The following is a 26,323-nucleotide window of genomic DNA, read 5'->3' as shown; positions in this document are numbered from 1 at the left end:
GAGGCACAACCCCCAGACAGAGAACCTGTTCCTCGGTTGGTGATTACTGCGTTATATTCATCGGGTTACTTTTCCATTTATTCACCAAAGCAGAATATTTTAATGCCAAAATTTACTCCCTGCAGTGCCCCAGATTCTAATTCAGTATACCTTTGAATTACTAATTCTCTTTGTTCTTTGTGTCAAGAGTAGCTATGAATCTTGTATCCAATTTATCCTAAATCTTTTTGGTTAAAAAAAAAATGACTGCAAAATAAAGCCAATGAAAAAATTATGAGCTTAATATTTACCAATGACTAAAAATTGTCAGACATACTGAAAATCCTCTCCTCCTCCCCACCCCCAGAAAAAAAGTTCGGTGAAGTCTGGCTCAAGAAAATTAGGTATTTTTTGTATATGAGAAATAGATACAAAAATAAAACTGAAAATTGTGGAAATTTTAATCTCTGATATTGGTCTGATGGATGAATTTAATCATTCTTGTAAAATTTATGGAGAAAATTGATTTCAATTTAAATGGTTTCATTAAAATAAAAATAGACTGAAAATTTTTTTGAAATGGCTTAACCCTCCTTCATAGAAAAGTGATTAAGTAATTTAATTATAGTTAGCTCCAGGAAATACTTTCTCAAGGAAAATCCATCCATGATGATAAAAAAAGTTATTTAACATATCTATAATAACAGGTAGTCAACCTTTCCCAGGGTCAAAACCACAGCCAATATCAGTTTCTGATCCTCTTTACAAGCATCTCCCCTAAAACTAGACACTTAGAATGTAAGGTAGATGAGTCCATCCAAACCTTTGTAAAGGTGCTAAAAATTCTATTAAAAATTTAGATTTTGGAGCAATCACTGCTGGTTAGGGAGAGCAGAGATTTTGTGCAGGAAATGGTTTTTGATCTGGGCTTTAAAGTATGTATAAGATTTTTATGGGTAAGGACCACGGGTCATGGGAGAGGACATTTTAGTTAGAAGTGACTGAGCACATTAATAGAATTGGAAAAATATAAAGCATGATCAAGAAACCAACAGCCTTTTTGGCTTGATCATCGATTTTATGTAGGAGAATGGAAGATGTAGATGGAAAGGCAGGCTTGACCCAAACTGCAAGGAATCTTCCAAAGCACGCTGCGTAGTTAGGATGTTATAGAACAACAGAACTACATACGCTTTTTGTTTAATAAAAAAAATTATTTTAAAAGAAAAGAAACTTTCAAAATCCAGAATGTTTAGGAAAATGTATTAAAAACTTCACACTAAAAGATAAAAATCCAATGATATAATTTTGCACTTAATTTAAGCCCTCGTAAAATACAACAGTAGAAAAAAAGAAAGTCTCTGTAAGGCCAATGTTCAGAAAAGAGTTACCCTCTCCTAATAAGTGAAATAATGGTACTGCTTAGAATCCATCCTGTCCTTTCAGCTGAGACCCAGCACAGCAGCCCCTCTGCCTTCAGTGCAATCATCCAAGGACTTGGGACTTCGCTGTGTCGTGACATCAGGCCCAGGGCTCTTCCTCTCTTCTGTCAGATAAACACAGTTTGTGGTTGTAGTGGACTGAAGCCTGGACAGAGGACAGGGCTCAGGTCTCTGCTTAGCATTCCAGAGCTCCGTAACCGGGGCAACTCCTTATCCTCACCGGGTTTCATTATCTTTCCCTGCAATGTGAAGAACTTGACTTAAGATGATGCTAGGTTTCCTTCAAGCTTCAAAATATGATGTCTCTAAGACATTCCTTTAATAAGCTATTCAACATTTTCAGAACTGTTTTCTGCAATGCAGCACAAAATACACTTGATGACATGTAATGAGAGATCAATATACAGGTGAAAATGTTATAAAGGCATAAAGCAGAAATAGCTCTTCCCATATTGGGCTCAAAATATAGACCTTACTAATTTGCCCTGGTCCATGTGCCTTTAAGCATGTACAACTGAGCTGCCCTGAGCACAGCCTATTTATGCTCAAACATCATCTCCTGCGTAGATTGGTGGGGGTCGGAGGACGGAGGGACACCTACTTCTCCTTTCTAGTCTCTGCTTTTGAAACTAATCAGACAGAAGTAGAGGCAGGTGATCAAGTAGAGGGCGGATTCAGGCAGACCCGCGGCTGAGTCTTGTCCCTACTGCTTTGTGAGTGCCTTGACCACGTTACTTACGCACTCTAAGCCCCAGGTTCTAGGTCTGTAAAGTGATATTTTTGTGGGGATTAAACAAGGTAATGTAAATTAAGACCTGGAACCTAATAGGTCAGTTAATAGTAGACTATAACAACATTGCTAAATATATGGAAAGGTTGACCCCCAAAGGGGGTATCTTTTAATTTGGAAACCTCCCTTTAGAAAATGGCTGACTTAGCTAAACTACTAAGATCTACCTTCATTAAATGAAGTAGTTTTCAATATTGACTTCCCAACAGAATCATTTGGGAGTTTTTAAAAGCAAGCAACTCCCAGCCCCACTCAGACCCAATAAATCAGAATATCTAGCTAACCTAGATGAGGGGCTGTCCTGGGAAGCTGACGTACTCAGACACTTGAGGGGGGCGTCTCAAGATTCAGATGTCATTTAAACTTTAGAGATTCTGATGTAGTCGAGCTGCCTTCCCCATGAATCTCTGAAATTCACAGACTTCAACTAGGTTACAGGTAAACTCAGGATACCCTCACACAGTGATAAAACTCCTCTGGGAAGCAGTGATGTTTTTCCCCTTTAAACCTGGGATTCTTATGTGTTCTAGATATTCTGAGATAATTTCCATTTAAATATGTCACTATATGCATAAATTTGGGGACTGGACTCGATTGTCATCTAACTCAAACGTAAAGACAGAAATCAGGCTTAAATAATATATGAAGACAAGATTAATATCAGGGAATCATCTTGGATGGTTTTATTATATAACTTTTTTTATGTACTAGTACCTGATCTGACAGGACATGGAATAAAATAGAAAAAAAAATTTTTTTAATTTTTTTATTCTCAGTACAAAATTTAGAATATTTTTCTCAATTTGATAAAAGCATTTTGTATTTTAGGGAGTTTTGTCATTCTTAAAATTAGATTAAAAAGAAAACTAAAGAGAAGCATGTTAACACATTACATGATTATTACCATTTTAACTTTGAATATACATTCATTAAGGCCAGGCACGGTGGTTCACACCTGTACTCCCATCACTTGGGAGACTGAGGCAGGTGGATCACCGGAGCTCACAGGTTTGAGACCAGCCTGAGGAAGAGTGAAACCCCATCTCTAAAAAATAACCAGGTGTTGTGGCAGGGGCCTGTAATACTATCTACTTAGAAGGCTGAGGCAAAAGAATTACTTAAGCCCAAGAGTTTGAGGTTGTCATGAGCTGAGATGTCACGGCACTCCACCAAGGGCAACAAAATGAGACTCTGTCTCAAAAGAAAGAAAAGAAAAAGAAAATACATTCATTAAGTAACATTATTTTAGTGATAATTTTTATATGCTGACATAATTTTCACCAATCATGAGCTATTCGTGATAGAAAGATAACTATATCATTTTTTAAATGAAATTGCCATTGCCCAAATGAACTTCAATATAGTACTACCATTATCTAGAAATGACACGTGGTACTAAGTTATATCACCATTTCTTTTCGACACAAGTGATTCTCACTAGGAATTAATTTTCAAATTTGCCATTCAGAGATTCTAGGGATTATTTTCAAATTTGACATTCAGAAATTCTATACTGCATCTTATAACATACTATGAATTAAATTTGCATAACTAAAAAAATCACTATCAAATGGCAAAAAAAACTGTATGTAATTTCTTAGCAAATTTTTAAAAATATACATTGGGAGGATGAATCAGTTTGCTTCATAAATAAAGAAGTCTTCCACTAAAATAGTAGCAAATGTAACATCCTATAATTACTATAATAGAAATTAATTTAATTAAAAATAAAACGGGATAGGGCATAAAAATAGCCCTGCACAGTTCTTGTCCCAGATCTTTATCTAATTAATTAATGAGACTCTGGAGGGATCACTTAAATTATCTGGGCCTCTACTTTTTTCCTTCTAGCTCTCAAGCCCTTCCAGACTTTCATATTCTTTAATTCCTTAATTATATGTGTTGCATGTTTATGATCAAGAGAACCAAAAGCTCCTTTCCATGATGTACAAAAGGAGTTTCTCTTTGGTTACGTTCTGACATTTGAAGTGGAAACTTTGATCTGCTTGGCACTCGTATTTCTCCACTGGAATGAATACACTTATCTCCCAGTACGAGTTACTGTCCTGAAATTTGGGACAACTTACTAAAGAAAAGGCTAAGTTTCTACAACAAAGAGACCCCCAAAATACTATGGCCTAAAAACATGTTTCTCTTTCACGTATCAATCCAGTGGGTCTTGGGGGATGGGGCAGCTTTTTCCATGATGCTGTTCCAGCATCCAGTTTCTCTGGTTACTTCTCCTCCATCCGTCTTGCAGCATTTCTCAACCTGTCGGTCACGACCCCTTTGGGGGTCAAACGACCCTTTCACAGGGGTCACCTAAGACCATCCTGCATATCAGATATTTACATCACAATTCATAACAGTAGCAAAATTACAGTTATGAAGTAGCAACAAAAATAATTTTGTGGTTGGGGGTCACCACAACATGAGGAACTGTATTAAAGGGTCGTGGCATTAGGAAGGTTGAGAACCACTGGTAGGGGATTGTCTTCATCATTGTTTGAAAGTTGAAAATCTCCTCAGTAAAATAATTGTAGTTTCTAAAGCTCCATTTCCAGATGAAGAGAAATTCATGGAGTGTAAGTGATCTGCCCAAGGTAATATAACTACTTTGGGTCAGCAAGAATTCAGCACTCTGTCAAGTTCTGCAGCATGAATCTTCCACCACTTCAAACTCTAAACAACCCCAACTTAAGTAGAATGCCAGGGAAAGGGCAGTGATTTAGAGTCAGGCAGATATTGTTTTGAATTCCAGAGTTCTCACTTGAGCAAGTGACACTGTTTTGCTATAATGTAGAGGTGATTCTCATTTGGTGGGGTAGAAGTTGGTATGAAATAATATAACAGAGAGGAAGAAGGAATGAATAGACAGAGCCTACAGGATTTTTAGGGCAGTGCAATAATTTAGCATGTTATCTATAATTTAGATACTTGCCACTATACATTTGTCCAAACCCATAAGCGTACAACACCAAAGAGAGCCCTGATGTAAATTATAGGCTTTTGGGGTGATTAGGAAGTGTCAACGGGGGGTTATCAATTGTGACCAATGTAGTATTCTGGAAGGGATGTTAACAGTGGGGGAGTCTGTGCACGTGCGATGGCTATAAGGAAAGTTCTCTGAACCTAAAACTTCTCTAAAAAATAAAAATGTTTAAACTGACATTTACCTACAATTCATCTCCTTCATGAATATTCTGTCTCTATAGGAAAGATGTTTCCTTACAGAAGCTCTAAACACTCTGCTTCCATCCAAGTTATTTTAATGAAATTAATTTCTTAAACTATTTCTGCCCTTGGAACTCTTGGATATTTAAAACCATCATTTAAATGAAACAAAACAAGTTTAATTATACCAATGAACTAACATTAATTTCTTCTCCCCAGAAATAACACACAATGCATTAACAAGATTTATTCTATGATGTTTAGTCAAACTAATAAAGTGACATGCTTAAGTGTCACATGCAGTACAGGAAAGAGAGTAATTATGTGTAATGAATCCATAAATTATACCAAAACACTGGACTGAGATTGTACTAACTAGTAATAAAGGGATGGAGTAAGACCAACAATGGAGGGATGTTTCGCATGGGATTATTTAAGCAGCAGTTTTTAAAAGAATATAAATGGAAAAATAAAAGTATAATCAGTTGCAGAAAAATATTGATTATACCCAGGAGTTTTACAAAGAAATGACAAAATAAAACCATGTACTCCTATGATTAGCTATTAAAATATAACACAGGTGACATTTATAAGTCAAAGTGTCATCATGCTTAAGAGACTATGACCTATGGGCAAAATAAGTAGGGTGGTTCATGGCAACCTATAAATTACACTGTACACTTCCAACTGGATACCATGTAGCTTGTTCCCTTCACAAAAAGAAATACCCTCATTATATTAAAAATTGTATATATACATTTCAAAATTGAAGCATTGGGCACTTTCAGACACTCTGTTCCTAAAGTAATGTTGGCAAATAGGAGGCATATAATAGTTACTGTGAGTAGATTACTAAATGGAAATATATACCCCAAAATGTTATCTCTGGAAAATAGGATTAGAAATTATTTTAATTTTTTTTATTTTTTCCTTCTTTTATTTCACTCTTTCATCTCTACATCTTGAATTTTTATGAATACAAATTACTTTGTTGTCATATAAATAATGATAAAACAGACTTTAAAACATAATGAATTAAAAATTGGCCAGTACTGTTTGTTTTATTTTTGTTGTTGTTGTTGTTTTGAGACAGTCTCACTTTGTAACCCTTGGTAGAGTGCCGTGGCATCATAGCTCACAGCAACCTCAAACTCTTGGGCTCAAGCGATTGATTCTCTTGCCTCAGCCTCCTGAGTAGCTGAGACTATTGGCGTCTGCCACAATGCCCGGCTATTTTTAGAGAAAAAATAAAAATAGCCTCGCTCTTGCTCAGGCTGGTCTCAAACCTGTAAGCTCAGGCAATCCACCTGCAGCAGCCTCCCAAAGTACTGGGGTTACAGGCGTGAGCCACCCTACCCTTTGGCCAGTACTATTTGAAGACTTGCTAGATTCAAGTTACTGGGCGTGGCAAATAGGAAAAACTTAACCAGTTTTTGCCATCTGAGGGAACTTCAGAGAAAGAAGAGGCCTGTACATAGGCCTTACAAACTCAGATTTTATGCCTGCTCTCTTTCAGGAACATAAGATGCAGGACCATGTTTCCCTTCTCTGAATATAAACCTGAATTATTTCTTTGATAACTTGGGTCATGGCCATAAATGAACCAGTAGCATCTGGCTCTGGGAGATCAAAGAAAGGGGAGGGGCTATCAGGAAAACAAATTGAAATACCAAACTTCTACTACACAAGACTAAGTGGTCTGAATTCAAAGCTGTCCACATAGAATTCATAAGCCCAAAACACTAAGGTAAAAACTGGTTTAAAAAAGAGAAACTATATAAGAACCAATTCTTTGGTACAACATCATGAGAGTCCTCTCTTAAAAACCTTGAACTTTTAAAGATTATTCTCTCAGACAATGAATATAGACAAGAGTTGCAGAAAATATGAGGAAATTCAAAGCCGTATTTGGCAATGCAAAAAAAAAAAAAAAATCAACCAATAGGAAAATTCACAGAACTGAAACCAAATAAAATAAACCAACCAACCAAACAAACAAAAACCTTTGGCACTGCTTAAATTTTTCAAATGGATGTGAAGGGTAATAGTATTCTACAATAGACACTGGAAATAATAAAACAAGGAAAAAAATAAAATGTGAAACAGACAAGGTAGAAATGGTAGGTATAAAATACAAAGTCATGGCCGGCCCCCTCTCTCCGCCCCTCCAGCGGAGCTGGTCTCCGTCCGGGCACCGTCACGGGCCCCCCAGGGCCGGCCACCTGGGACTGTTCTGGGGAGTCAGCCACCTCCCTCTCTCCCCTTGCGGCAAAGTTTTGGCAAAGCCAGCGCTGGGGCAGAGCACGCCCCCGAGGGGAGATCAGGGAGTGCTGATGCCTGGCGTCCAGAGCCGTTGACCCAGGACACCGCCGTCCGGGGCAGGAGTGCGGAGCAGCCGACTACTCCGCCGTCTCCGGTGCATGGGGACCGGCTGAGGAGCCAACATGGGCAACTGTGTGGGGAGATAGCTAGGGAGAGGCCAGCTGCCCTGGGACACCCCCGCAAGTGAGCAGGCAGCTGTTAAAAACTGGAAAGTTGGAGGCAGAGCAAGATGGCGGCTGAGTAACAGCTTCCTTGCATCTGGGCACCATGAGTCTGGGGAGATAGGACTCCAGGCATCTCTGGCTGGTGGGATCTGCCTATCATCACCCCTGTGAGGATACAAGGAGTAAGCAAGAGACTTCTGGACCCCAAGAGGAGGACTAAAACAGTGGAAAAACGGCAAGTGGTCGTATGTGTTCAATCCGTCTAAACTCGCCCACAACTATAAGTTCAGTAGCAGCGAGACTGCAAACCAGAAAGGCCTTACCTGTGAACTGTTTTGGTGTCTTTGGACTTGGCACTCAGTTGAAATGCCTTGGGGAGAGCCTGAGTGGGAGTACAGAGAACTTTGGCCAGACGGAGCTAATAGTGTTTCGCTGTGGGTCACAGGGAGCCATTGTGAGCAATCTGCCCCAGCAAGCTCTGCCCTCAGGGTCACAGAGCTAGAATCGGGTGGGAGCTGGTAACCCAGCGACCAAGTACCCTAAGGGTGGGGTCTGAGCCGTCTTGCAGCCCTAACCCTCAGGGGCAGAGTGAGACTGGTTTTGGGACACTGGGTAAGTGGATAGCCACTTCAGCAGTGATTCCAGCGACAAGCACTTCGCTGGGAAAGCTTCTGCTCAGCAAGTTTACAAGTTCAAAGTGCCTTTTAAGTGGGCTGAAGAGAGATTTAGGGTGTCTACCTGCTGGGGTTTGAGAAATCAGCAGCCTCCGGTCATATCAGAACTGTGATTAACATCTCATACCCCAGAAGACCACATGTTGCCCAGACAATATTCAATAACATATACATACTGCTTTGTTTTTGGTTGTGTTTTTTCTGTTTTTTTTTTGTTTGTTTGTTTGTTTGTTTTGGTTTGGTTGTTTTTTTTGTTTGTTTATTTTGATGTTGTTGATGTTGCTTTGTTTTTTAAGTTCAACCTTTTCCATACAGATCCTTTTTCTTTCTCAATTTTTCTAGTTTAATTATAATTTCCCATTGCAGCCTTTTTCAATATATAGAACTTCATTTTTGCTAGTGTTTCTACCGCTATTATTTGGTTTTTCACCCAATTTTATCCCGTAAAGTTTTCTGTTTGTTTGTTTTGGTTTGATTTATAGCATTTTTGTCTTTCCTCTCTATTTGGTGGAGGTGGGGTACTGTGTCTGATCAGGTTAGCAAAGAGCTGCTGACCTCAAGGGAACCACCCAACTGGGCACCCCCAGAAGGTGGGGTTTTTTTAAGGTTATGTCAAAGCACCCAACTGTACACTTATATTGCTCTGTCTCCCTCTTCCTGTGCCTCTCTTCTTTTTGTCAATAGTCCTTTTACCCACCCCCCCCTCCTTTCTCTATTTTTTTTTCTTATCACTCAGTCCTCCTTTCTTTCATCCCTTTCTTGCTTTTTAACCTTCTCACCCTTCTGGTCCTATAACCCTTAGTCCACAGGCACAAGAACTTAAAGAGCAAGAGGAAGTGAAAGGAAAATTAGGGCAAGGAAACAGATAAAAGAAATCACTCATGAGGAAGAATCAGCAGAAAACTCCAGGCAAGATGAAGAACCAGTCCAGAACAACCCCACCAAGGGACCATGAGGTAGCTACTGCAGAGGATTCCACCTATAAAGAAATGTTAGGAATGACAGAAAGGGAATTTAGAATACACATGATGAAAACAATGAAAGAAATGATGGAAACAATGAAGGAAACTGCTAATAAAGTGGAAAATAACCAAAAGGAAATCCAAAAACAGAATCAAATAAGAGATGAATGATATGAAGAATATAAAAAGGATATAGCAGAGCTGAAGGAACTGAAACAGTCAATTAGGGAACTTAAAGATGCTATGGAAAGTATCAGCAACAGGTTAGACCATGCAGAAGAAAGAATTTCAGAGGTAGAAGACAAAGTTCTTGAGATAACTCAGATAGTAAAAGAGGCAGAAAAGAAGAGAGAGAAAGCAGAATGTTCACAGTCAGAATTATGGGACTTCATGAAGCATTCCAACATACGAGTTATAGGAATTCCAGAAGGGGAAGAAGAATGCCCCAGAGGAATGGAAGCCGTACTAGAGAATATTATAAAAGAAAATTTCCCAAATATCACCAAAGATTCTGACACACTGCTTTCAAAGGGATATCGGACCCCAGGTCGCCTCAACTCTAACCGAGCTTCTCCAAGACACATTGTGATGAACCTGTCCAAAGTCAAGACAAAAGAAATGATTCTGCATGCTGCCAGGAGTAAGCGCCACTTGACCTACAGGGGCAAATCCATCAGACTGACTGAAGACTTCTCTAATGAAACTTTCCAAGCAAGGAGACAAAGGTCATCTACCTTTAATCTACTTAAACAGAAAAATTTCCAGCCCAGAATTCTGTACCCTGCTAAGCTAAGCTTCAAAATTGAAGGAGAAATCAAATCATTTACGGATATACAAACATTGAAGAAATTCGCCACAACAAGACCAGCTCTACAGGAAATACTTCAACCTGTTCTGCACACTGACCACCACAATGGATCAGCAGCAAAGTAAGAACTCAGAAATTAAAGGACAGAACCTAACCTCCACACTGATGCAAAAGATAAAACTAAGCAATGGACTCTCACAAAATAAGATGAATAGAATACTACCACACTTATCAATTGTCTCAATAAATGTTAATGGCTTGAATTCCCCACTGAAGAGACACAGATTGGCTGACTGGATTAAAAAACACAAGCCATCCATTTGCTGTCTGCAAGAAACACACCTGGCTTCAAAAGACAAATTAAAGCTCCGAGTCAAGGGTTGGAAGACAATTTTTCAGGCAAATGGAATTCAGAAGAAAAGAAGAGTTGCAATCTTATTTTCAGATACATGTGGATTTAAAGCAACTAAAGTCAAAAAAGACAAAGATGGTCACTTTATATTGGTCAAGGGAAAAATACAACAAGAAGATGTTTCAATTCTAAATATTTATGCACCCAATTTAAATGCTCCCAGATTCTTGAAACAGACCTTACTCAGTCTGAGCAATATGATATCTGATAAAACCATCATAACAGGGGACTTTAACACTCCTCTTACTGAGCTGGACAGATCCTCTAAACAGAAATTAAACAAGGATATAAGAGTTTTAAATGAGACCCTAGAACAACTGTGCTTGATAGACGCATATAGAACACTCCACCCCAAAGATAAAGAATATACATTCTTCTTATCACCCCATGGAACATTCTCCAAAATTGATCATATCCTGGGACACAAAACAAGTATCAACAGAATCAAAAGAATTGAAATTTTACCTTGTATCTTCTCAGACCATAAGGCACTAAAGGTGGAACTCAACTCTAACAAAAACGACCTCACACAAAGGCATGGAAATTAAACAATCTGTTATTGAATAACAGATGGGTGCAGGAAGAAATAAAACAGGAAATCATTAACTTCCTTGAGCATAACAACAATGAAGACACAAGCTACCAAAACCTGTGGGATACTGCAAAAGCAGTTTTGAAAGGAAAATTCATCGCTTTAGATGCCTACATTCGAAAAACAGAAAGAGAGTGCATCAACAATCTCACAAGAGATCTTATGGAATTGGAAAAAAGAAGAACAATCTAAGCCTAAACTCAGTAGAAGAAAAGAAATATCCAAAATCAAATCAGAGATCAATGAAATTGAAAACAAAAGAATCATTCAGAAAATTAATGAAACAGGGAGTTGGTTTTTTAAAAAAATAAATAAAATAGATAAACCATTGGCCAGACTAACGAGGAATACAAAAGTAAAATCTCTAGTAAACTCAATCAGAAATGATAAAGGGGAAATAACAACTGATCCCACAGAGATACAAGAGATCAACTCTGAATACTACCAGAAACTCTATGCCCAGAAATTTGACAATGTGAAGGAGATGGATAAATATTTGGAATCACACCCTCTCCCTAGACTCAGCCAGGAAGAAATAGAGCTCCTGAACAGACCAATTTCAAGCACTGAGATCAAAGAAACAATAAAAAATCTTCCAACCAAAAAATACCCTGGTCCAGATGGCTTCACTCCAGAATTCTATCAAACCTTCAAGGAAGAGCTTATTTCTGTACTGCAGAAATTATTCCAAAAAATTAAGGAAGAAGGAATTTTCCCCAACACATTCTATGAAGCAAACATCAACCTGATACCAAAACCAGGAAAAGACCCAAACAAAAAGGAGAATTTCAGACCAATCTCACTCATGAATATAGATGCAAAAATTCTCAACAAAATCCTAGCCAATAGATTACAGCTTATCATCAAAAATGTCATTCATCATGATCAAGTAGGCTTCATCCCAGGGATGCAAGGCTGGTTTAAGATACACAAGTCCATAAACGTTATCCACCATATTAACAGAGGCAAAAATAAAGATCACATGATCCTCTCAATAGATGCAGAAAAAGCATTTGATAAAATCCAGCATCCTTTTCTAATTAGAACACTGAAGAGTATAGGCATAGGTGGCACATTTCTAAAACTGATTGAAGCTATCTATGACAAACCCACAGCCAATATTTTACTAAATGGAATAGAACTGAAAGCTTTTCCTCTTAGAACTGGAACCAGACAACTTGTTCTCTGTCACCTTTACTATTCAACGTAGTGCTGGAAGTTCTAGCCAATACAATTAGGCAAGATAAGGAAATAAAGGGAATCCAAATGGGAGCAGAGGAGGACAAACTCTCCCTCTTTGCTGACGACATGATCTTATACTTAGAGAACCTCAAAGACTCAACCACAAGACTCCTAGAAGTCATCAAAAAATACAGTAATGTTTCAGGATATAAAATCAATGTCCACAAGTCAGTAGCCTTTGTATACACCAATAACAGTCAAGATGAGAAGCTAATTAAGGACATAACTCCCTTCACCATAGTTTCAAAGAAAATGAAATACCTAGGAATATACCTAACAAAGGAGGTGAAGGACCTCTATAAAGAAAACTATGAACTCTTCAGAAAGGAAATAGCAGAGGATATTAACAAATGGAAGAACATACCATGCTCATGGACGGGAAGAATCAACATTGTTAAAATGTCTATACTTCCCAAAGCGATCTACCTATTCAATGCCATTCCTATCAAAATACTAACATCGTACTTTCAAGATTTGGAAAAAATGATTCTGCGTTTTGTATGGAACCGGAAAATATCCCGTATAGCTAAGGCAGTTCTCTGTAACAGAAATAAAGCTGGGGGCATCAGCATACCAGACTTTAGTCTGTACTACAAAGCCATAGTGCTCAAGACAGCATGGTACTGGCACAAAAACAGAGACATAGACACTTGGAATCGAATTGAAAACCAAGAAATGAAACTAACATTTTACAACCACCTAATCTTCAATAAACCAAACAAGAACATAGCTTGGGGGAAAGACTCCCTATTCAATAAATGGTGTTGGGAGAACTGGATGTCTACATGTAAAAGACTGAAACTGGACCCACACCTTTCCCCACTCACAAAAATTGATTCAAGATGGATAAAGGACTTAAACTTAAGGCATGAAACAATAAAAATCCTCCAAGAAAGCATAGGAAAAACACTGGAAGATATTGGCCTGGGGAAAGACTTCATGAAGAACACTGCCATGGCAATTGCAACAACAACAAAAATAAACAAATGGGACTTCATTAAACTGAAAAGCTTCTGTACAGCTAAGGAGACAATAACCAAAGCAAAGAGACAACCTACACAATGGGAAAGGATATTTGCATATTTTCAATCAGACAAAAACTTGATAACTAGGATCTATAGAGAACTCAAATTAATCCACATGAAAAAAGCCAACAATCCCTTATGTCAATGGGCAAGAGACATGAATAGAACTTTCTCTAAAGACGACAGACGAATGGCTAACAGACACATGAAAAAATGTTCATCATCTCTATATATTAGAGAAATGCAAATCAAAACAACCCTGAGATATCATCTAACCCCAGTGAGAATGGCCCACATCACAAAATCTCAAAACTGCAGATGCTGGCATGGATGTGGAGAGAAGGGAACACTTTTACACTGCTGGTGGGACTGCAAACTAGTACAACCTTTCTGGAAGGAAGTATGGAGAAACCTCAAAGCACTCAAGCTAGACCTCCCATTTGATCCTGCAATCCCATTACTGGGCATCTACCCAGAAGGAAGAAAATCCTTTTATCATAAGGACACTGGTACTAGACTGTTTATTGCAGCTCAATTTACAATCACCAAAATGTGGAAACAGCCTAAATGCCCACCAACCCAGGAATGGATTAACAAGCTGTGGTATATGTATACCATGGAATACTATTCAGCCACTAAAAAAAATGGAGACTTTACATCCTTCGTATTAACCTGGATGGACGTGGAAGACATTATTCTTAGTAAAGCATCACAAGAATGGAGAAGCATGAATCCTATGTACTCAATTTTGATATGAGGACAATTAATGACAATTAAGGTCATGGTGGTGGTGGAGGAAGGAGAGAGCAGAGAGAGAAAGAAGGAGGGAAGGGCTTGGGGTCTTGGCGTGTGACACATCTTTTGGGGGCAAGACACATTTGTAAGAGGGACTTTACCTAACAAATGCAATCAGTGTAACCTGGCTTATTGTACCCTCAATGAATCCCCAACAATAAAAAAAAAAAGAAAAAAAAAAGATTTTCATAAAAAAATACAAAGTCCTTGAAATAAAAGTAAAATCTCAGTAGACCAGTGAAAGCACATAATAGACACAGGCAAAAAGAGAATTAGTACATGAAAGAGAAAAAGAAGACGACCCCCTGCACAGAGCACAGAGAGAACTATCAAAGGGATGTCAGGACGGGGGCAACCAGAGTAAGAAGCTCTACCATTTGGCCACAGCAAATTCCAGAAGAGAGGAGAGAAAGATGGGACTGAGAGAAAATTCTAGGAACTAGTTAAGAGGTGCCATGTAAGCTCTTGGTCCTAAGAGAACTAAATATAATAATTGTTTTATTTGTTTATTTTATTATTTTTTATTAAATTGTATCTTTGCACATTGATGCATTTATGGGGTTCAGGGTACTGATTTGATATACAGTGCGAAATGCTTACATTGAACTAAGTAACACATTCATCACAATGATACCCATTTCTTCAGATCTATACCTAGCCACATGTAGTGAAATTACAGATTACCAAGAACAAAACAAAAAATATTTAAAGCCACTAGATATAAAAGGTGTATTTCCTATCAATGAACTAAAATCAGACAGAAGCAGGTACCATATTAGTAAAAATAGATATCTTAAGGCAGTGAAGACATATTTTCAAAATACCAAAACTAAATAATTTTGAATCTGAAATTTTTAAGCAACCGGACTGTCGTTTTAAAGAAAGAATAAAAACACAAAGTAGATAGGTCACAGCCCAAGAAACTACTGAATATATTATGCTTAGCTTTGATAGCTTCAGAGGTAAATTTTACCAAATTTCTTATCATTTAAATTATTCTTCAGAGAATAAAAAAAGAAAGCTATCCAATTCATTTTTTGAGACAATTTTTAATATGATACCAAAATCAAACAAAACCATTGCAGAGAGAAACCTACAAACCAATTTTATTTATAATTAGAAAAAAATTCCTAATAAAAACTTCGTGAGTTAAATTCAAAGATACAAATAAAAATGTATCTTTATCAAAGATAAAATCAAATATAAAATAAGATTTACCCCAAGAATCCAAGGATGCTTCAATGTTAAAAATTATAATGTTTTCCAACATATTAAAGATGAAAGGAAAAATATATAATCATCTAAACAGGATAAAAAATTTAAAGAAATAAATAACCATTTATGATATTTGTAAATGCTAACTATGAATATAAGTAGCTCTTTTACATGATAAAGTAAATCTATCAAAATCCTAAGACAAACTTCACACGTGCTGGCAAAACTTTAGAAAATTTTATTATTAATATTAAAAACAAGATAGGGAAACATGCTACTACTATCTTAGTCAGCATGTTTAGGAAATATTAATTAATACAATAAGATAAGGAGACAAGAAATAAAAGATAAGTGAATATTAAGGGATCATGAGGTGGTAACAAGCATCAGTCCGGTTCTAGAGCTGAAAAGCAGCGATAACCCTGGACAAACACTGGATAAGGCCAATTTCCAAAACTTGGACAACAGGTGTGCAGGGAGTGGTCCTTCAGCCAGAGGAAAAGCAGTGGGCTCCATTTACCAAACCTTGACATAGTGAATTGGAAATCAAGCAGATTGTGGTGTCCCTGTTGGGCTCAGGGAGTTGGAATTTGTGGGGCAGGGAACAGAAAGGGAGGAGCCCCAGACTCCTGTAATAGAGATTTCCGTTTGTTATGGGTCAAACCCTACGCTGTGCCCCTACAGGACAAGGCTCCCTGAGGCCTGGGAATGAACCACTGCTGGAGAGGGGCGGGAGGCTCAGAGGGAGGCAGATTGTGAATAAGATCTTTGCGCAGAAAAGTATGTTATTTGCCTGAAGATATACAATGTTTGTGTCTCCCAAATTCCTATTTTGAAATTCTGCCCTCAGTGTCACAGAATTAGGAGGTGGGGCGAAGGTGAAGTAATCAGGTCATGGAGGTGGGTGTCTCATGGGTGGGATCTGTGCCCTTATAAAAGCCCCACCAAGAGCTCTCACTGTCTTTGCCCGGTGTGGAGATACAGGAAGACCACAGCCTGCAACCCTGAAGAAGGCCCTCACCAGACATGGAAGCCTCCAGCACTTCGTCTTGGACTTCCACAACTGTGAGAAATAAATGTTTAATCCACCCTGTTTATGGTACTCTGTTATAGCAGCCCAAACTGTCTGAGAACAGATATAAATTAATTACAAGTACATGAAGACATATATAATGTTTACAAAGGAGAAGACAACATTAAATATATTTAGTCTCTTCAAATTAACCCCTGCATTCAATTTATTATCAAACGTTTCTCCCCAAATTGACATGAAAAATGAAGGCATATGAAAACCTAAGATAATTTTTAAAAATTAAAATAAAGAGTATTCATACCCCAGAGTAGAGAAGATTTTAAGACTCCAAAATGTAAAAATGTATAAGATAGAGGAGTTTGGCTCTATCAAAACTAAATAAATTACATGTATGGCTAAATAAATTGTAAGTAACATATTAAAGGTCAAGAAAAGACCAGGAAATTTATTATCCAGAATATATAAAGAATTCTTTGAAAGCAATTCTTTAATCACTAATTAAAATAGATAACAATGGTAAAAAAAAATAGACTAAGTTATTAAGAATAAAAACTAATGGAAAGTAATATTGCTTAATCCTAAGAATAAGCAAGGAATTACTGATTGCAAACATGAAACATCATTTTTCTTTTTTACCCACCAAGGCAAATACTTTGTCTCATAGTATGAATAGTAAGATAATATAAAGTGTTAGTGAAGAGAAGAAAAGGAATTTTCATGCACTGTAGGTAGAAACAAAAACAGGCACGGCCATTGAGAGGGTAATTAATTAGGCAGAATCTAATAACATTCTGAATACTCGTAACCCAGAATCCCCACTATTTCATTTCCATTATCTACAATATTTTCTCCCCAGGACCCCCTCCAAAAAAGTTTGCACATGGAAATATATTCAAGATGTTTGTCACAACATATTTTAATAACCAAAAATATATAAAAAGAATAAAACAAGGAAAGAAAGAATCTAATTGTCCAGAAAAGGAAGAATGAACAAATGGTATATGCTGGAATATGACCTAGGCAATTTAAAAATATGAACTAGATTTATATGTGTGAGCATGGGTTGAGTTGATCATGATGACAGATTAGAAAAAGCAAATACAAAAGATATGTCTTATGATATACATAATATACACGCATATAAACAAATATCTAAAGCTCAACGTACAGTATGCAAAGCGATAGGTGCTTTGCTTGTTTGTTTTTGAAGAATGGAAGAGTAAACATCATAGAATTTACTCCAATATTAGAATTGTGGGTGGCTTAGCTAAACCTACAATGTTTTATTTAAGAAAAAAATGCTAAAATCCATTTATGATAAAATACTAACATTTGTCAATTTTAAACAGAGAAAAAGTAGATGATTGTATATTAATCTTCACGCTCCAATGTTTCTTTAAATGTCTTAAAGCTTTAGGAAAATCTTGGGTCATGGCAAATACTATCACAAGTCATAAGTCATTTGGTTGGGGGATCTGGCTTTGCTTGACATATAGCTTTAAGATATTTATATTCTCTTTCTTATAGCAAAGGCAAATTAGAATTACTTAAGCTTTAAAAAGAGACTTTTTGTTGGTTTATCTTAAATAACTCCCGTCTGAAATATTTGTTGGTAACAAATAAATTTGAAAGAAATATTTTGGTCCCTAGTATTAGGCAGCAAAATTTTCCCCAAGAAAATTTTGAAGCAAAATCCAGATACAAGGCCATACTCTAATGGTACCATTAAATTGTTCAGTGCTTGGTCTGATATTTACAGTAATACTTAAAGCATTCCCCGAAGGCCCATCAAAATAGAGCTGAGATATTATGTTCATTCAAACAAATGTCTTGCAATTTATACCTAATGAAATCTTTCTCTAACAATGTTTCCTTCACTCCTCCCTCGTAAATCAATTAAAAGGGAGTAGTGTTAAGATGGCTGCTCTAGCACAATGTGAAAAAGTTTCACAGAATTTCATAACTTGGGGAGTAAGCAAATGACACATGTTTTTTTAAATGTGTGCAATATATCAAGAGCGGAGAGAGAAAATTAATGTGAACTTTGGGGGAATAATACTGCTAATATTGTTCAGTAGCAGATCTTGGATATGTTTTTCTCTTAGATTTTGAAATTATTGGATACTTTTATGGACTTTGCCAGTAAAATAATTCTAGTTTTATTACTATCCATATCCTGTGGTTTTATTTCCTAATAAAAAGATGTGCGGTGTTAGTGTTGTCCTGAAATGTAATTGATTTCTGAGGTATAATTTGCTACCTGGGAAATGGTGTTTTGAATTTCTATAAAATAGTGCATGGATGAATGAGATGCTGAGAAAGACTGCAGAGCCAAAAAGTAATAATGGAGATAAAAATTATTTTTCATTATTTTAGTATTGGATAGTTTGGGGTTTAATTTACTGAGCTTTTTTAAGCTTTTATTGAAATCATATATTGCAGTAGAAACCTTCAAAAATCAGTTTGATGTCATGAAATATTTTCATTCCTCAAACCATTATGCTATTGGTGATTTTAAATTGGACCTTTTCTTCCCTAGAAAATGTGGACAAATAAGTGTAAGATAAAAATCACAGATTTTAGAAGATTTGACTGGGCAATTCTCAAACGTAAAGATTCCCCCATCTGTGTAGGTGCTAGCCACAGGAATCACCTGTGGAATAACCCCAGAGAACTTGAAATGCTCACTGGAGGACAGACCCTAAGCATTATGACAAGCACAGGGATTAAAGACCTAAGTGAGAAGTGATGTGAGCCCACATTGCAGCTCTCCCCGTCACCTCCAGGAACAGCAAGACGCTCCCATATTCCAGCTCCCTGAGCAGCCCCAGCTTCAGCTGGTTTTATGGGACCAGCAGGAACCTGCCATCCTTTTGAGATTTGCTTCCTTATGTCACAGTTTGTAGAGTATCCCCAGAGGGAATGTGCGCTTGGTATGTTTCCTTTCCCTCAAGGAAAAACTCACACTCACACTCACACATCAACTGAATTTTGAAAAACAGTTGAGTTGCACATTTTGTCCAATGTTACAGTTGTTTTGCAGCAGAAGAGTAAACTCTATGCTTGTTACTACTTCACAGTCAGAATGGCTGTCATACCCCCATGCCCGTTGTTTCAAGTTTCCTAATCACATCTCCCACACTTCGAGTTCCCTTGGAGCTCAAAGCGTGTAGCTGCTTATGTTACAGCCTTGAGACCTGGAAAAATGTGTATCAGCTCATACTCCAAAACAGGAGTATAATCAATGACCCAGGGCCTTTTAATCCTCTGTTTTTATTATTTCTTCTGAACAAAGATGACTCAGTTTGAGGGGTACGTCTCTCTTCAGAAAAAGATATAAGCATCAGAAGTATCAGAACTAATGGTCACCACATACAGATCCACTATCCCTTATCCATAATTCTGAAAACCACTAAAACTCAAAAATCTGGGCCAAAATTCATCTGGTAGCAAAGCCGGGCTTGAACTGGTGTGAGTGGTCAGTTTTCTCTCAGCTACGTGCTCCAGGGTGGATTGTAGGGTTTAATACCTTGTACATTTGGGTTGAATTTTATGACAACAATTTCAAAAACAGTTAAACATGGGGTAACATTGAAAAGGAAAAAAGCACCTGTCATCTTCCGTACTGTAGAATATGGACTCACTGGGAGGATGAAAAGCGTCTTTACTAAAACATACCTTAGGTTGGGAGCCAACCTACAAATATGATGTAAAGAAATGAAGAGAAGAGAGCACTGTGGGGTTTTTGTTAGTCTGTGATACTATGGAGCTTAATTTCAATGCTGTCATAATGATCAGGCTAATTTTTTTGAGGAGGAGTGTAGAAAATTGCAAAAGTGTTTGATTTATTTGCCCACATGAAAAGTGATTCTTTTATCCCCTACCTTTTTAATTTGTGCCATGAACTGTACCTAATGGTATTGAAGTAAGATCAGAGCAGGTAGAGAGTTTCTTAGAACATTTTTCTGTACCACATTAGATTATTAAGGAAGTTATCTGATTTTCACTTATTTTTATATAATTTTGTTTGTATAGAAGCAGCTACCAAATTGATTTTTTTTTTTTTTGGTGTGAATGAATGGAAAGCCAATTTAATAAGCCCTGTCTTGATCTAAACTGCTATTTGGAAATCTAGAAGGTGTTGATTTACTTTTTTGATTTCCATAGTATAAATGCAGCTCTGAAAAAAACGTGCCTAATTTCATTGATTATTTTATAAGTATATGAAGTCTTTCCTTTTATATTTAGTGACTTAATAAAAAAATACATAAATTGATCTTCTCTTTTTTCTACCAAATGATTAAAACCATAAACATTAAATACTCAAACAAGGTTTTGTCCATGGTTTAGATATAGTTCCAAATGGCTAAAGTCAAGGCTTTCTCTATTCACTAAAAGTAATGTAGATTATAAAAGCTATTGGGAAAACATGAAATGATCTCGTCCTTAATAATAATAACAGCTGTGCAGATCTTCGTTGGGAGATACCACTTTACCTTACTAAAGTAGCAAAAAATAAAATTCTCATTATAATTTTACCCTGGTTGAGGATGTGATAAAACTAATAGATCCTTTACCACTGCAAGTTTTCTGGGAAAGCAATAGAACAATAGAAATCTAGTCGTAAAAGTGTTCATACATCACTTATTTAAAATAATGATGATGGTGAAAGTATAATTTCATCTAAGGTTATTTTGTTTATAACATGAAGTAAAGATCACAGTAACAAATGTTATGCTCCCTATAATTGCAACTGTAAATAAAAGAAGAAAACTTGACACAAAGATTTGAAAGAGAGATTGGGCCTTGCCTTTAGAGAGCAACCATAATATTACCTATAAATTTGCTCTGCATGTTTTTTGTTAATAATAAAAAAAGAAATTATTTTTGTGCACTAGAGCTACAGAAGTACCCAGTCCAGCAGCTACTTGCCACCTGTTGCTATAGCACATTTGGAACGTGGCTAGTGCAAAGTGAGATGTGCCTTAAATATAAAACATACTCTGGGTTTCAAATATTTCATATAGTGCAAAGTGAGATGTGCCTTAAATATAAAACATACTCTGGGTTTCAAATATTTCATATAAAAAGTCTTCATATCAAAATATCGTATTAATAATTTTTGTGTTTATTACATTTTCAAACTATACTACCTGGCTACATTTAGTCACGTTAAATAAGCTACGTTGTTAAATTAATTTTGCCTGTCTCTATGTTGGTTTTAAAATGTACCCGTGAGGTCATCAAACATGACTAAAGAAAGCCACAAGGCAAGAGTTTCAGACTCTTAAGGGAGGGATCCACCAAAGTGGCAGGTGGCCTGCACCGTGGACCCGAGAGACGTGTGCAGCCCTGTCGTCTCCTACTGGCAGATTATGATTGGGTCCTCCAGAGTTAGTGACACTGCTTTTGATTTCAAGCAGCACAAAACTTAATTCCAATTATATTAAATAGTAAATAAAGAGAATATAGTGGTTCATGAAACCCTTAAGTACACAGATAGTTCAGGTGCTGGCTGATGCTGTGGCTCAATGCCTTGTGAACATCCAGCTTCCTTCTGTGCCTCTCCTCTTCTGTAAACAATGTTGGCTCCATCCTAACAAGAGTCCCTGTGCTTTTCTCTAACAGTAACAAGATATTTGCAGGTGCTAATAGGGGTTTTATGCTTCCTGCTTTAAGACAGAAGGTCTCGCTTTCCCTCTCTCTCTCTCTTTTTTTCAGTTGCTGTCATGGAATAAAGAGGAAGTTTCTTTCCCAAAAGATGCTAACCAATGTCTCCTAGTATCTCATTAGCCTTAACAGTGTCCCGGTCTCATCTTTAAACCAATCGCAGTTGCCAAGTGTTAGGATGAGGTGATTGACCAAAGGCAATGGGGGATCGCCACCTGCCTTGAGAGCTTCAGGCTAGGGGTCCATCCTACCCAAACTGTATAGCAGGGAAATTCAGTGTCGTTTAGAAAAACTAAAGAAAAAATATGAACAGAAAATGGATGCTAGAGATGTTACCAATAAATATCCACTCTACAACCTCAGGCATAAACACAGAGGCAAGAATTCTAATGGGAATTTTAATTAACATCTTAGCATGAGAAAAAATGCCCATAATGGCAAATGAATACATAAACTTACAAACTTTGTGAGATAATTTTAAACTTTGTATTATCCCCCAAGTTCTTTAGTTCTTTAGTTCCTGGTTTCCATCCTCTCTCTCTCCCTCCCCCTCTCATAGAAGTGTTTCTTTTTCTCAGGACCAAAGGTGCCCCTGAGTGGATACTGAGCTAAAGAGCTGAGGGGACACTGACACCAACCTAACAAGTGTGATGGGTTTGGAAGGACTAGGAGTGCCAACCCTCCTCTCCACACTCCTGCTTATCTGCCATGTTTTAATTAGTTCTCTCCAAGGGAAGAGGATTTGAGATCCTGACACATTAATGGCTGTGATTTTGCCTGCACTATAGGTAACTGGTGGATGTTCATTTGTAGGCACTAAATGCACACATCCCTGAGTACAGTTCCACATGTACTCCCTTTATTTGTATTGAAACGTTAGTTGGTAAAGAATGTCTAATCATGGGCGGCGCCTGTGGCTCAGTGAGTAGGGCGCCAGTCCCATATGCCGAGGGTGGCGGGTTCAAACCCAGCCCCGGCCAAACTGCAACCAAAAAATAGCCGGGTGTTGTGGCGGGCGCCTGTAGTCCCAGCTGCTCGGGAGGCTGAGGCAAGAGAATCGCGTAAGCCCAAGGGTTAAGAGGTTGCTGTGAGCCGTGTGATGCCACGGCACTCTACCAAGGGCGGTACAGTGAGACTCTGTCTCTACAAAAAAAAAAAAAAAACAAGAATGTCTAATCGTAATTCCATCCCTAAGGAGCCATCAACGAGGTAAGCAAGATTGCAGACTATACCATAGTTCTACTCACTTAGACTTAGGAGGAGTGAGAAACCACATGCAGAGTGTAAGTCTAAGATGAGCTGTCCAGCCCAACTGACCTGGTAAGTGCTCCAGTTCAACCACTGTACTGAGAGGTATTGAGTGTTTATTCATATATTTTTATGATCATTGATTTATATACTTTTTGTATACTCTATTATTCTTTATAAGCATAATCACCTCACCAGACCCCAAAGGAATAAGCATGAGTGGAAGAATTCTGACGACAATCCCCAAAAAGAGGGAAGATAACTTGAATGACGGGAATGGGCAAATGGCAAATAAAAAAGAAAGAAAATCAAGATTGAACCCTGGAAATGAAAAGCTTCAAGGATACTGGCAGAGATGAAAGATGGTACTGAACGGGCAACAGTAGAAAAACACACCTGAAAAGATAAAATTATGAGAAAGATTTTTTTTTATATTAGGTGGGTGGTTTTGCTATGGTTGTGCTGAATTGAGTAGTTTCCATGCAAATAAAATTTTAAGAAGACTTGACCTAGCTGTCACAAAATAAAAGGGTGGGTGGAAGAATTTCCCTGCAGGCACTGGCAGGCATTTATCAAACCAAATGCTCTGCTAAGAATAACTAAATAACATTATAAATATCTTTTAAAAATCTGTTTAAATGCTTCAGGAAACTACTCTAGTGGATAGTTTGGTCCAATCCCTATCGGCCCCACTCTGACAAAGAAGTACCTATTGTCCCAGCTACCAAGAGTGTTGACAGCGTTCAGAGTCATTCTCAAGGATTTGACATCAGCTAAAAGAGCCACTTCACCCCAGGTCATGACCCTCTCCTGGGGAAAGCCTTCATCCAGTGACTGAATGACAAGGAAGTGAAAAGATTCAGCGTCTTCACCCTAACATGGTTTAATTCTGGAAGGCTATGCCAGCACCAAAGCCTCATGAAATGATTGGTGGTGGCCTCTGTTGCAACTGCCTTATATAATTATTCCACTTCTTCTTTGAACAATCACACTTCTTTCATTCCCAGACAGGAGTTGAACCAGAGACAACTCACCAATAAATTTCTTAAATGCAAATCCACATCTCAGTATGATTCAAAGTAATGGATATCTCTGGCCATGGGAAAGCCTTGCAATTGTTACAATGTTCACTGATGGCAAACTGAGATGGTATATCAGTGTGAAGAAAAACTCACTGGTGGTTATAGTGAAGCAGTTCTCAACATTCCTAATGCTGTGGCCCTTTAATACAGTTCCTGTGGGTCACAACCCACAGGTTGAGAACTGCTGTTACAGTGCATCAAGCATTGAGAATCATAGGGGAAATGATGATTTTAAGGATGTGGGGATGACCCTGATGGAAGACTGCTTTGGAGAAAGACAATGGAAGGATGAAGGTGATTGATCACCAATTTATGGAGATGTATAAAATCCACGGAACCTTCTCATCAACATTTAAAAACTCTTCTGCATCCAGAGGGAAGACAAAGTTTATAAGAGCAGCAGAGCTCCAGAGAGAACAAACCTCAAACAGCAGGTATCTGTTATACCAGCCGGGTCCATATGACTGGGAAAAATGGGACCTTGAGTCTCTTTTCTTAAGACAAAAATGTTTAGGAGATTCAAGATTTTCAAGCATCCTCATTCCATAGCTCAGACAGCCTCATTCCATATCTCAGTGTAGATTTCCAGGACTCTGAAGCAAGGTCATGAATCTTTTGGAAAGAACATGTTCAGAAGACAGAAAACAATGACTATGCATGTCTTGACATTAGGGGCCATGCAGCCACAACTGCCCATCCTAATCTAAGTTCTGTTAGAACCACCAAAGGGGGGAGGACTCAGCCACAATCCATTGTAAAATATAAGTACAGTATAACCTCCCTAGTTGCCCACCTCCCTACACTGACCACCTCCTTCAGTTGACCTAATTTTCAGAGACTGGACATGAGCCACATGTAGGTATCAGTACAAGAGGCCTAGGGACCTCCAGAAGAGCTGCGCCAGGACCTGTGATCAGCACCTGCCCGGACCTCCAGAAGAGCTTCACCGCGACCCACAATCGGCACCCTCCCAGACCTCCAGAAGAGCTGCACCCACCTGGACCCTGGTAAGAGCTGTGCTGGGATCCGCTACCCGCCCGCTGGGCCTCCTTATGCCCTAACCAGGAACTCTGGGAGCCGCGTAACCCCACGTCCTCCCTCCTGTACCCTCCCTACCTCCACACTGGCCCACTCCTCTGGCCAGGGACTCTGGTAGACGCATGACCTCCAGAGCCCTCCCTGCCTCTGGGCAGAGCCCTTCTCCTGGTCAGAGACTGCTGGAGCCTTGGGCCCCCTGTGCCAAAGTCACTGGGTGCCAGGCACTCCCAGAACTGTGTGCGCAACCCCCCCGCCCTGTTGCTGGATTCGGGGGTGTCACACTCCAGAGCTGCTCCCACAACCAGAACTCCCTGGCTAGGGAAGCCCCTACACAGGGTCACTCCCTACAAAGATTCAGCAACAATAGTGATCCCCTTGGGCTCTAATCTTGAAGAGACACCACCCCAACTCTGAGGACAGCCAGAGGCAATGGTAAAAAACAATCATGAGATGAAATCAACAGAAAAACTCTGGCAATATGAACAATCAGAGTAGATCAACTCCCCCAAGGATCAATGGGGCAAGCACAGCCCAAGATCCCATGCACAAACAAATAGCTGAGATGTCAAAAATCAAATTCAGAATCTGGACAGCAAATAAGATCGAATTAGAATTCCAAGCAGTAGCCCAAAAGATGTCTCAAGAATTCAATGAAT

This window comes from Nycticebus coucang, chromosome 11 (genome assembly GCF_027406575.1).
Source record: "Nycticebus coucang isolate mNycCou1 chromosome 11, mNycCou1.pri, whole genome shotgun sequence".
Classification (NCBI taxonomy): Eukaryota; Metazoa; Chordata; class Mammalia; order Primates; family Lorisidae; genus Nycticebus; species Nycticebus coucang.
Note: the sequence above shows the minus strand (reverse complement) of the source record.